The sequence below is a fragment of the Bidens hawaiensis genome, unplaced genomic scaffold (genome assembly GCF_021521415.1).
Source record: "Bidens hawaiensis isolate Kalapana, Puna unplaced genomic scaffold, B.hawaiensis_p1.1 tig00006913_1, whole genome shotgun sequence".
Lineage (NCBI taxonomy): Eukaryota > Viridiplantae > Streptophyta > Magnoliopsida > Asterales > Asteraceae > Bidens > Bidens hawaiensis.
Window position 1 is genome coordinate 2,909 of NW_027491474.1, and position 14,179 is coordinate 17,087.

Genomic DNA, 14,179 nt, shown 5'->3' on the forward strand with positions numbered 1-14,179 from the left:
AAAATACCCCTTACCTTGGCAACCAAGTAACTATAAGACAGGTGCGAGTACAGTGTTAAGGCAAAACCCTTCACATACTTAGCACCTGCAGGGAATTGAAGCCAAGAATACCTCGGCGACCAAGTAACTATAAGACGGGTGCGGGTACAGTGTTAAGGCAAAACCCTTCACATACTTAGCACCCGCAGAGAATTGACGCCAGGAATACCTTGGAAGTAAAGTAACCGTAAGACGAGTGCGGGTACAGTGTCAAGGCAAAACCCTTCACATACCTAGCACTCCGCAGGGAATTGAAATCAAGAAGGATCTTCTGGGCCATGCTTGCGGAAACGGGAATAACATCCCCGCATAGCGGGAACGTCGAGAACTATATTGTTTGAAACTCCAAGATGGAATTGGTGGTTTTAACATAATTGATCACTATGTTCAAAACTACCAAAACCTCAAGGAGAATCCACACAAGTGGGACTCAACGCTCCTGACTTGCGAGGAGGTTACAGACCTACCCGCATCATACCCAAAGATCAAGCAGGAAAGTCGGGAATTTCTGCAAGTGACATTAGGACTTCCGCGGGAAGAATCCCCGTGGAAAACCTTAAAACTAAACCCTTTTCAAAAACCCTTTGCTTAAGTCCAAAAGTTCACCTCACTTATTAAACATTCATGAGAAGAACATTGGACTGGGGGGACTTGAAGAGGTAGGTCCCAGCAGAGCCCAGTTGGACCCGCAGGACTCACCTTGAAGAGAGACATCTGCGCAGAAACCAACTGGATCCGCAGGACCCACCATGCTCAGAGACGTGACGTCCTTACGCGCAGTACGCAAGCTGTTCCCGCAGGAAATGCCTCCTAATGGCGAAGTACTCCGCCTGTTCCCGCAGCTGCGGATACAAGCCATCAGGAAAGGCCACCCGCGCAGCAAGGCTACACGCACAAGACACTTAGCTCTCAAAATAATTCAGTAGTCACCTGAAGGAATGAGCAAAGCCGGGAACAATCCCGCACAAAGGCGGGAGGGGGAATACTCCCGCCCAAATGAGCTAGTCCGTACGATACTGGAGGATCTTTTGTACTGTACCTGACGAGGTATGGGCAAAAGATCTGACCAGAGATACGACAGCTCATTGACAACAGTATGGCGAGCAGCATGCTCTTGTACTGTATGTCACTATTAGCCGCTGCCTACTCACCAACTCCTGTCATACCACGTGCATAGCCTGCAGTTGGTGGAAAAGGAATAGTACACAGCAGGCCTGGTCACTGTCAGCCGCTGCCTACCCACCAACTACCAGCATGGCACGTGCGTAGGCCACAGTTGGTAGAACAGGAATACTATTCAGCCGGCTACACCTTCTTGGAAACCTACCTTCGGCTATAAATACCCCAAATGGTATGATCATCTCATCTTATCTTGTATCTTATATCTTATACCTGATATCTGCTCTAGCAATCTCTTAATATACACTTATATTCAAGAGCAATCTAGTCTGATTCTCACGCCGGAGGGTGGTCACAAGGAGGTACCCCCCCTTCTCAGTGACGAGCTCACGGTGTCTGTTTTGCAGGTTATCAGAAGAACCATCTTTGCCGGACCTAACCCCTCGTGGGAAACATCTATTTAACCCCCAGATTATCCGTAATCTGCCCGGGGTCGATTAGTGTTTCTTCAAGTACCATTTTCTCTCGCGCGCAAGTGAGTTAGCTGTACAAATATAGTCTTCCACTTTATACACCTGATTCAGGACTTACTGATTTGATTTTAAAACTTTGCAGGTTGAGTAACCATATGGGTTTAGAAGCAGCAATAGAGGCTGCAGCAGAGTTTTTAAACAAGGCAGTGAAGCCAGTGATGGTTGGGGGTCCCAAACTGCGTGTGGCAAACGCATGCGATGCGTTTGTTGAAACGGCCGACTCAAGTGGCTATGCGGTTGCTGTGATGCCATCAGGAAAGGGGCTAGTTCCAGAACACTATCCTCATTTCATTGGCACATACTGGGGCGCTGTAAGCACGGCCTTTTGTGCAGAAATTGTTGAATCTGCTGATGCGTACTTATTTGCCGGACCTATATTCAACGACTACAGCTCTGTGGGTTACTCTCTTCTTCTCAAAAAGGAGAAGGCAATCATCGTGCAGCCTGACTGAGTAGTGATCGGTAACGGGCCAGCGTTTGGGTGTGTGCTGATGAAGGATTTCTTGTCGGGCTTGGCAAAAAGACTTAAGAAGAACACGACTGAGTATGAGAATTACCATAGAATCTATGTCCCTGAAGGGCATCCCGTGAAGAGCGACCCTAAGGAAGCGTTGAGGGTTAATGTTCTATTTGAGCACATACAGAACATGTTGTCGGGTGATACAGCTGTGATCGCCGAAACTGGAGACTCCTGGTTCAACTGCCAGAAGCTTAAACTTCCAAAAGGATGCGGGTACGAGTTCCAGATGCAGTACGGGTCGATCGGGTGGTCGGTTGGTGCTACACTCGGTTACGCGCAGGCTGCAACGGGCAAACGAGTGATTGCTTGTATCGGTGATGGCAGCTTCCAGGTAACGGCCCAAGACGTGTCGACAATGATACGGTGTCGGCAGAACACCATAATATTTCTTATCAACAATGGCGGTTACACGATTGAAGTAGAGATCCATGATGGGCCGGACAATGTGATCAAGAACTGGAACTACACTGCTTTTGTTGATGCCATCCACAATGGGGAGGGCAAGTGCTGGACCAGCAAGGTATAATAACAAATGTAACTGATAAGATAATAGTAATAATATTAACAAATGTATAGAAAGCAGCAAATAATATGATATAAAATTATGAATGAATGTGTAGGTGTTTTGTGAAGAAGAACTTGTGGAAGCAATAGAGACAGCAACAGGGGAGAAGAAGGATTGCTTGTGTTTCATAGAAGTGATTGTTCACAAGGATGATACGAGCAAAGAGTTGCTAGAGTGGGGTTCAAGAGTCTCGGCTGCCAATAGTCGTGCTCCGAACCCTCAGTAAAAACTTTTAGTCGTATAATTAATTGAGCAATTATTAAAGTCTGTCATGTGTCAACAATTATGAACTCCTTTTGTCATGTATTTCAATATTTGGTGTGGGATGTTGGAGGCTAGTTTAATGATATAAAGTTTTCATCGTGGTCTTCTTTTTATTCATGAAATCAATCATTTTCGTTCATGAGTTAGCACTTAGCTTTACAACTATATACCTATAAAGAAACATGAAAAGAGTTTATTAATAATTCCTTATTTTCTGCAACTTGTTTGTGATTATACATTTTTATAAGCCAAGTTTATGAGCAAATGATTTGTACGTTTTATGCTTACTATTTTTTAGTATAAAATCTCGTATTAAAACTTGTTAAACATGTACCACCAGTGTTTCAAAATGTGTATTGCATAAGAACTAATCAAATTTTAGTCAAAATAGTAAGAATGTATGATATTTAAAGCATGGGCTAAGTTAAAGGATATTGTGGTACAAAAATTAGAAGGGCGAGAACAATTTGCGGCCTCAAAAATATAATACAGTGTCGAGTAAAATATAACGCAATACAGAAACATAACGTTCAGTAATATAATGTAATAGTAATAAACAAAACGCAGTTTATGTTTGAACGAGAACTACAGGCGAAACATTTTAGTTTTTTACTTTTTTTTTTCATTTTTGATGTATATATTGAGTTATGATTTTTTTAATGTTTTTTAAGAAGTTTTTTTTAAACCACAAAATTCTTATTTCTATCTTCGTCTAAAGAATAACTCAACCTTTAAAGCATAACTAATTTTTGTATAATAGCAAAGTTTGCGTATTTGGAAGCTCCCGAAGTGTCATATATTTCAATATCGAGCATCAAAATTCAATAATTATTATTTTATTCGATTTTGATTGTAATTTCACAATAGTTTAACTCAAATAATGTCAACATAAAATATAACAAAAACATGTCAACATAATATAATATAATTAGGAGTTTACAATTATTCTTAGAATAAAACATTAAAACAGTTTATTAAAATCAGATCTTTTTTGGTCACCTAGGTTTATCTCTAGCTTTTAACATGGGCATGTATATATGTTAGATCTTTATTCTTTGATGTTCACTTAGTAGCCACTAGCAACATCAACATGTCTATGTTTATTGGTGTTACTTGATCGTGAAATGAACATGTCGATGTGTTTATTTCATGCTTGCAAGCACGGGTGACGAGGTTTTTCGTGTTTACTTGGTAGGGAAATCAAGATGTCTACATTTATTGTTTGCTTAGCTGCTTTATGCTTGCAAACACGAGCGAACTAGGCTTTTGGTGTTTACTTGTAGCAACATTAACATGTGTATGCATTTATTGCTTTTTCTAGAGTTGTGAACTTGAGCGGCAACATCCTTATTTAGGGGTGTTCTTCGGGTTAGTTTTTCGGGTTTTGGGTTTTTCGAGTCGTGTTATTTGGGTTTCAAAGTTTAAATTCTAGACCCGAAACCCAACCCAAATCTCTCACGGTTTTTTCGGGTTTAGGTAGTTCGGGTTCGGGTTTTTTCGTGTTGAGTTAATCGGGTTTCGAGTACTCTATAAAAGTACTCTATAAAACAAACAAAGATTTAAAAAATTGCAACATTAAAACAAAAGCTAACATGTTCTTTTTCACTCGTAACGTAAATAACCCATAACAAAACAAAAATAACACGGTAAACAATCTAAAAAAGAGTAAAATTTTACAAAGTGTAGCCATAATAAACAATGCTAATATAATTGTCTTTGATATGCCATGATTAGGGTGTTCGATTATAGTTGCTTTTAGTTATAAATCGAAAACATTAATAAGCAATAAACAATATATCCATAATAGGTGAAACGACAGCATTCAATATACGCCTATTATTATTTGGTTTTAAAACTAAAACTTTATTCAGGTTGACCCGAAACCCAGAATTCAGACCCAACAACCAATCCGAATTGCTTCGGTTTGGGTTCGGGTTTGCCAGGTTGGGTTAGTTCGGGTTCGGATACGGGTTTTCTCAGGTTGGGTTTCGGGTAAAAGTGACAGCCCTCTCCCTGTTGTTTAGTTAGGGTAGGCAACTTTAGGCTGTAAGGATGGCTACTTTACAGTGTATTTTTTAAAACTCAATTTGTTTGTCATGCCAAATATTTATGCGTTTTTATTATTTTTTGTTATATTTTTCACAAAATTAAATATCAGCGACAGGAAACAGAAAATATATAGAGTTTCACATTTAAGCTTTAACACCCTAGTGGGAGACTTGCCTTTTCCAATTCACTTCGTTCGTTGGAACAACCATCCATCCGCCTAATCGCAGTTGCAGGTATGCTAATGAGAAATTGATTGACTCAATCGGCCATTAACCCTAGATTCTAACGCCTGTTCTGTTTGCTTCTGCAATCAATTAGTATCAAATATGCTCATATCATAGCACCATGAAACAACTCTTTTCAAAACGTCTCCTTCAAATTCGACACCTTTCTTCTGTCATTAACCCCCAAAACGACCCACCAATTCATCCACACATATTCAAGTCAGGCCACAAATTCGGCTCCTTTCGAGTCGGTGACTCCACATTTTACTCCCTCATTCACAATTTCGCTAAATCAGGAGACTTATTATCTTTGGAGAATGTTTTTACTCAAATGAAGCATGAAAGAAGAGTCTTTATAGAGCCCCTTTTTATTCTAGCATTTAAGGCTTACGGCAATGCCAACAAACCCGATAAAGCCCTTGACTTGTTTCATAAAATGCGGGTCGAGTACCGATGCACGCCAAGTGTTCGATCATTTAACTCTGTCGTTAATGTAGTTATACACCCGGTTTATTTGACAAGGCGCTAGATTTCTATACTTGTGTTGTTATACAGGAGAAGCGTGTTTCACCAAACGTGTTGACGTGCAATTTGATTATGAAAGTGTTGTGTAAGTTAGGATTGGTTGATAGAGCCATCGAGACGTTTAGGGAGATGCCTTTTAGAAAATGCACGCCGGATGCGTTTAGTTATTCTACTTTAATGGATGGATTGTGCAAAGAAGGTAGACTCGATGAGGCGGTTTGTCTCCTTGACGAGATGCATGTTGAGGGTTGTTTTCCGACTGCGGTGACGTTTAACGTTTTGATCAACGGGCTATGCAAAAAGGGCGATTTGGCTCGTGCAGCAAAGATTGTAGAGAATATGTTTCTTAAAGGTTGCATCCCGAATGAAGTGACGTATAACACGCTTATTCATGGTCTTTGCCTAAAGGGTAAGTTAGATAAAGCGGTTAGTCTTTTGAATAGAATGGTTAGTAATAAATGCATTCCTAATGATGTTACGTACAGTACGCTATTGAACGGATTGGTAAAGCAAGGGAGGACCGTTGATGGTGCATCCGTGTTAGCCTCCATGGAACAAAGAGGATGTAAAGCAAATGAGTACGTTTATTCGACGCTCATAAACGGGTTTTTCAGAGAGGGAAAACCTGAACTGGCATTGAAAATATGGGAAGATATGTTAATTAAGGGATTAAAGCCAAATATTGTACTTTATAGTACTCTTGTAGATGGTTTATGTCGAGAGATGAAACCCGATAAAGCTAAGGATATTATATGTGAAATGGAGAAGATGGGTTGTAAGCCGAATGCGTTTGTGTTTAGCTCACTAATGAAGGGTTATTTCGGCACAGGAAACACCGATAAAGCCCTTGATGTTTGGGGACAGACTGCTGGTGTGCGACATGAAGTTAGTTATAGTGTAGTTATTCACGGGCTCCGCAGTAACGGGAAAGTAAAAGAAGCTACGAGTGTTTGGGAGGATATGCTGTCAAAAGGGTATTAACCTGATGTTATTGCTTACACTTCAATGACTCACGGGTTATGCAATAACGGGTTTGTGGAAGAAGGTTTAAAGCTTTTTAACCAGATGTCATGTGAAGCTAAGCCTGATGTGGTCACTTATAATATACTTATAAACGGTTTGTGTAACAATGGCTGTGTTTCCCGTGCTATTGATCTACTAAACCGCATGATTGATCACGGCTGTGATCCCGATCTGGTTACGTGCAATATCTTTTTAAAAACATTGAGGACACAAGTGGTTTCGTTAGAAGATGGGAGTGAGTTTCTTGAAGAACTTGTGATTCGGCTTCATAAGAAAAACAGAGTTGCGGGGGCTTGTAATATAATCGAAGTGATGCTTCAAAAGTATTTTGTACCAAAAGCATCCACTTGGGAAGCTGTTATTCAGCAAGTTTGTAAACCAAACAAGATTAGAGCTGCTATTGATAGATGCTGGAATAGTGTATATGTTGGATGATGCGTTGGTCTTTTTTCTGCTCCTGATCTTATGTTGTACATGATAATATGATATTGAATTTATTATTGATTGTTGTAAATATAGGTGTAAGTGCAATGCAAACCATGTACAAGCAGTTCTATTTAAGTAAACATGTTACTTGGTTAAAGAACCAATATGCCCTGTGTGAGTTACTGTTTTCTTTTTTGGCTATTTTTTACCGTTTGTTTGCTGGATTTTTACAGAAAGTGGTTCTTGGAATAAAAAGGCTGATACAATATTGTTTTGAGACCTCATGAAAGGGGGAATTCGGTCAGTAGGGGGTTGCTTCTATAAGCTACCGACATTTTGCGTAGTTGAACTTTGAGTTTGCATAGTTTTAGCATACAAAAAATAAGAAATTTATATAACAGTATCATAAAAACTAAGTTAAAGACAAATATATTTTTATTTTTTTTTTAAAGTTAACGAATGTTGGTTTGTTACATTATCCTCATTCTCCATAGTATGTTATTTTCATACTTATTTTTTGTTGGTTTATCAATCCATTCTGCGCGTTGCGACTGCTTTGGCATGGTTAACGCCATTATATGAACCAAAGACTTACGTTACAAATGTTAAGCGCGGTGCATAATCGGCGACTATTTGCAACTTAACTCTTTCTAAAGGTTTGTCATTCGTCTCGTGATATATTATATAATATCATTCAAAACAGTACACAAATTGTCATAAAATGAAAACAAAATTTTACATCGTGGGAAGCATTCACAAGTCTAAATGCATAAAAAGGAATAATGGTATTCAAATTTAATAGCAAGTACAAACTGATTTGTTTGCTGCAAAATGAAATAGAGAAGCATTCAAATTACAGTGTGGAGGTCGTTCACAAGTCGTACAAAGAGTATGGAAACTTGACGAGTATGCGCACATTGTGTGTAGTGACTCTCGACAGGGATAAGGACACAAAAACACACCCAACACTCATGAATAATGGGATGCGTATTTATGCCCAACTTTCCCTCGACTTTATATACAGGCGATTCAGCTACCTAAACCTGAAAGTAAGATAATTATCATAATCATATTTTTAAAACTAACTCTGTAAAAAGTTATAACATTAGGACAGATGCGTTATGGGGTCAAATGATACTCGTTTTGACCTGTCAACCCAACTCGACCCGTACCAACAAATTACACATTTTGAATTGGGTTGGAGAAAATCGTACCCGTAATGCCAATAGATTTAAGTCTTTGCTTTAAAGAAGGATATCCACAGAATTCAGAACTACCAAATTTACATCCGGTTAGATTTTCTTCATGAATGCATGTCAAATTTTGGAGAATTGAAAAAAATGACGGGCGTTTGTTAACATTGCAATAGCTTCTTCCACGAGAAGGAAACACAACGAACATGCTGACATGCACCAAAAGTGAACAAAAAGGTAGAAAAGTATAAAAGTTTAAAATGAAGTGGGAGATCAGGGCCGTTCTAATAAGGGTGTATCCAGTGAATAGACTTAATAAGGGTTTTTGGAGCCGTATAGAAAACGAACTGTTTCAAGATTCAAGCCAGGCCCGTTTGACCCGTTATCTACACCCCCCCCCCAAAAAAAAAAAAGAAGTACAGAGCATCAAGATGATAAATTATGCAACAAGTTTCGTATAGGCTGAAATTTTTACCCATTTAATTAAGAATGGGTCAAATTCGGGTTGTGTGTTATATCAAACGGGCCAAATTGTTTAAAAAAAAGTTCCCTTAGAGAGGAAAAAGTCATGTGGATTGAAAAATACGTGAAGTTGGGTTGGGCCCATTTGATCCCTTAACTTGAACGTTAAGCTTTTTAAATGAATAGATAAGAGAGAAAGAAGTCACGAGGGTTGAAAATTACATGAAGTCAAAATTTGAATGGTTTTAAGGGTGTTTAGATCCATATTAAAATTTTAAAATTAGTGTTTGGTTTTAAGGTAAAAAATGTGATGACTGGTTTTGATGTTAACTTTCTGGTTCGATAAAATAGTATATTTACAATTATGCGTCCTTACTATATGCAGGATACATATTTGACTGATAATCACTTCTCTTGATTGAACAATTGAGACATACTGACCTATTAGTTCGGATGAACATAAAGATGTAAACTTCTAATGAATTGACTATTTTGAGGTATATAATATAAGTTTCTGGGTATGAATCTAACCTTTGTGTGATGATGACGACCTGAGTTGATATCCTTCTACTCTGTCTTGTAAGCCGATTCCAATTTCCAAATATGAACAGAAGAAACCAGTGTAAATAAAACCTTCTTATAACACAATCTTTTAGCAGCTTAAGTTATCATTTCAGGCAGTACAGACCTAAAATTAGACTTTGCAAGATCACACACACTGCAACTGATTGTGTTCTTACTTTATCAGCAAACTAAAAGGCGACCTTCAAGGGCTGCTAAAAGAACATTTAAAACATAAATATGTACATAAATTATCAAATTAATATTAACCAACGTTAGATTAGCACCTCAAATTATATTGTCTTGAAGATGCTCTAACATCCATATCAGGTGGGCACCATCAGCAGACAGAGTTAAGTAAAGAGTTAAAAAAACACATATCAACTAATCAATACATGTTGCAACTGGTGAAATATTCCGCATCGCTATAACTTGCACAGAGCCCTGTATTAGTAATTAAAAAACACAATTGGTTCCATAAGCATGTTGAACAAAAGTAAATTCATTAAAAAGTTAATATTTAGTAAATATGTTTGGTCAAGTGTCACAAAAGGAATAGTATACTGCTGCCTTCTAATGTTTCAAGTTTGACCATTAAAACCAACAAATCTATTCACATGAGGAACTAAGACCCAACCCGCTTACCACAATAAACAAATTCCAAATGATCACCCCATCTGACTTGAGTCCTACGGATTTCCCCATTTGAGGCAATTTTAGTCGACCTGCCAGTCTCATACAACTGCAGTTATTTTTCAAGAATTCTGAGTAAGTTTTTGAACTTTTTTGTTATTTTTATGTTCATACGTGATTCAAAACTTCCAATAAACAGGAAGATTAACGCGACACTATAAAAGAAAATTGATAAAAGACATCGGCATTGACTCTATAAGAAACATGGCACCTTCAGTTATCATCGCCCTAACATCCACTAAAGTCACAGATTTTAAAGGTACATCTCTCTTTCCAAGTGGGAAAAGTTGAACCGATACAAACTAGATTAGATGTGTTGGGATTGGTTTGAAAATCCAGTGTTTAAGTTGTTTTTCTTTTGCAACTGAATTGTTATAACATGTTCTCCTAACTTGTGCAGCCACACTCATCTAAACTTGCTACTTCAATGATTGGCCCACGTGGATGGAGCTGAAAGTAGGTTAGAATTTAGAAATGTCTCCGGATACATTGCAGTCACTCGTCCTGGTGTCATTCAACAAGGATCTCAACTGAATCATTTTGTGCCTTTGTTAGTATCACTAAATGAGGTTTTTTCGTTAATTAATTTTGAAATTTTCATATGTTAATATAAATACCTTCAGTGATCTTTGGCATTTTCCTCAGATTATTATTAAAATGAATTATTATTTTATGCAGGCTGGGAGCCTTTCTGACTTTATGATGTCTGCAAAAGATCTGAGCTTGCTAGAAATTTCCAGTTTCATGTTTTGTGTGAGGTATGATTTGAAAGAGGCAAAAGGGTAATTTCCTTACGCTGGTGTTTGTATTTATGCATTTCTGCCATCTTTGCTTTATGTGTAACTAGTATAAAATATAGGCTTGTAAGCAAACCAAGCGAACAAGCCATGTTCGTGTTCGTTTGCTGAACTTTAACGGAACAAACGACCGAACACGAACTAAATGAGCACGGTTTCGTGCTTGTTTTTTGAGGAAAATGAAATGTGATTGTTTTTCTTCTTTTTTTATTTTTTGGTATTTTATATTTTGCATTCCATACATTGATTTTGGTCATACACCTGATGACTTAACTTAAAACATATCCAACTCCATTTATTTGACAGCATAGGTTTTTGAATAATTTTCGTTTGCTTTAGTTCTCTGGAATTGGTTACTTAAAACTCTTACTGATATTTTGGAGTTTAAGTTTTGAGTCTACAAATTTTAAGATCAAAGAATGATGTAACATGCCTTTTTTGATGTTTTAATTTTTTGTAAATACAAATAATAATAATAATAATAATAATAGTAAACACTAATAGCAATAATAATAATAATTATTATTATTATAATAGTAATAACACTAATAGCAATAATAATATGTATTTAAATAGTTTGATGTTTATAGGGTTGTATGTATTGAAAACACAAGTTTGGCGACTTTGGCCCGTTTGACCAATTAGGGTGAATTTGATGAGTATGCACACATTGTGTGCGCGGTGACTCTCGACAGCGATAAGGACACAAAAACACACACAACACTCACGAAAATATCAGTACATGGGATGGGTATTTATGCCCTTACAAAATGAAGGTTAAATAACCGTTTTAACAAACCTAACCGTAGTCTATCCCCCATCTAAAAATTGCGTTATTAAAGCTGCTTATTTCCTATACTTATTTTGACTGTTTTTACATAATATTGGACTTTTATATGTAACCGAAACCGACTCTAAATGATTTCTAAGTATCTTGACCACGTCATTCCCACACCAGCAGCCAATGATATCAAAAAGCATCTTTTGAAATCAAAGCAACAGCCGATAAAATCGGATGATCAGACTATCAGAGACAGAAATGTATCACTTAAAATTTCTAATCGTTAATTGGTTAGATTGGATACCTAAGAAACCGATTTAAAAAAAATCCTATATCCAAAATCCGAGTTCGTAATTTGGAAAAGGTTATGATATGTACTGAAATCCGAATTCGCAATTTGGACCGGGTTTTTTGGTTTCCGATACGGATCGGTTATTGGATTTTTTCGTTTTTCAGTTCTTTTGCACACCCCTTTGTATAGTACATCTAAGAAATGCATCATGTAACCAACAACAACAAAAACCACAAATATGGATAACATAGGAAATTAATGGATGAAGAATGCATACCTTTAAAATATGGGTAATGGCAGTGAAGAACATATTCATTCCGCCGCTTAATTGCAAGTAAGAGTGTCGCCCTTAAAAAATTTCAGTGTTTTAGTGCCTTTGATATCACGGTCCCCATAAAATGATCTAAAACCAAAAATAAATAGATAAAAAAATCATAATTCAGCTTGGGGTAATGTAATATACCTTCCTAAAACAAAAACATTATTGCAAGCAAATCTATTAACAGGTACATGTTATTATAAACTTTGATACCTCTTTTGATGACTTTAATTGAGTAGAACCGGTAACCTCTTGTTTAGTGTTAGTATCCTCTTCCTAAAGAATTACAGCAAATAAATTAGAATAATAGCAACAAAAAATGAGGATATCCTTTATGTTACAAAGCAGGCTAGCTATAAATATACCTGTTTTGATGACTTGAATTGAGTAGACTTGGTATCCTCTTCCTACAGTAGTTGGACCTATTGGATAATCAAGCCAAGCCTAAAACCTAAGTCACTGAAATCAACAGTTTGTAGCTACTGAATATTGATGACAACGGCAAGTAAAATGATAACATTTCCATATAATAATTATGATTCCATAACCAGAAGTAGAAGCTGAATGTTGCTATTTATTAACTATTAAATCGTGGTTCCACATGTTCCTGCCATAGAACAGAATTTCATTTAACCTAAAAAACCCTTTATTTCGTTGATACAGATTCGGTATAGGACCTGAATTAAATGAGCAATGACGGATGAAGTGGAAGGTCATCGTCGGTGAAACTCACTCAATTTTAGCGGTGTCTCCTGGCTTGGTTGGTAAATGACTATTTTGTCCCTCTAATATCTTTTATAGGTAATATACATATAGATTAGTAAGTGATAGATTGTTTTGTTGCAGCCTGAAGTTGATTTCTTAATGTGGCTGCTTGAAAGTTATTTAAAAGATGAAATTGCCTATATGTTGAGGTAATCTCATTGACTACTATTATTAGTCTATAACAAACATATATATGTGGCATATCACATGTTTAATTATATAGGGAGGATATCAAACTTTCTGTCATTGGTGACTCATCTAAGCTTCCAAAATCCTTAAAAGAATTCATTACATATGCGATGGAGAACAATTCACGACTCAATCTTGTTATAGCAATTAACTATAGTGGAAAGTATGATATCGTCCAAGCTTGTCAAAGCATTGCTCAACTGAAAGATGGTCTCATGGATCCGCAGGAAGTCAACGAGTTTATGATTGAAAATAAACTTGCTACGCAGCCTCACCCGTTCCCTGATCTTCTTGTTCGGGTGAGCAGGGAGCTTAGACTAAGTAACTTCTTTTTATGGCAAGTGGCATATATTGAATTATATTTCACTCAATCTCTTTGGCCTGATTTTGGAGAAAATCAACTTTTACAAGCTGTCAAGACTTTTCAACAGAGACAGAGACGATATGGTGGATGACACTTTTCAAAGAATTATATTTCTGACTTTTGAGCTCAGATTCCAACTGTATACTTTCATTAGCCAACAAAACAAGAATCAATTTTGCAATTGAACCAACTATGAATGAGAGAAAAGGGTTTTATATAACATTTTACGGGTTTGCATTGTCTTTTATAAGCGTTTCACAACAATTAAACGAGTGTTCATGTTGAAGTTAAAATGAACGAGAAATTGTGTTTGAAATAGAATTTGAAATGAGAGATCTGGTAACAAGTTATCTCATAGGTAGGAGAAGAAATCTTGAGGGGGTTTATAATTTCTCTTAGCATGATTAGAGGGTTTATAGACCTAAGGATTTAAATAGATTGGTAATCTTTAACAAGCTGAATATTTTATTTATTAT

At 37.0% G+C, this 14,179-nt stretch overlaps 3 pseudogenes across 1 annotated transcript; all 3 read left to right on the forward strand.

Annotated features, from left to right (window-relative positions):
* The first annotated feature begins 1,719 nt into the window (after positions 1-1,719).
* On the forward strand, positions 1,720-3,151 carry LOC143633827 (pyruvate decarboxylase 2-like; annotated as a pseudogene). Its single transcript, XR_013153740.1, has 2 exons — positions 1,720-2,731; positions 2,832-3,151. The product of XR_013153740.1 is annotated as a pyruvate decarboxylase 2-like (transcript).
* Positions 3,152-5,434: 2,283 nt separating this feature from the next.
* On the forward strand, positions 5,435-7,296 carry LOC143633871 (uncharacterized; annotated as a pseudogene).
* A 5,789-nt stretch (positions 7,297-13,085) lies between these two features.
* On the forward strand, positions 13,086-13,794 carry LOC143633872 (dehydrodolichyl diphosphate synthase CPT5, chloroplastic pseudogene; annotated as a pseudogene).
* Positions 13,795-14,179: the final 385 nt, after the last annotated feature.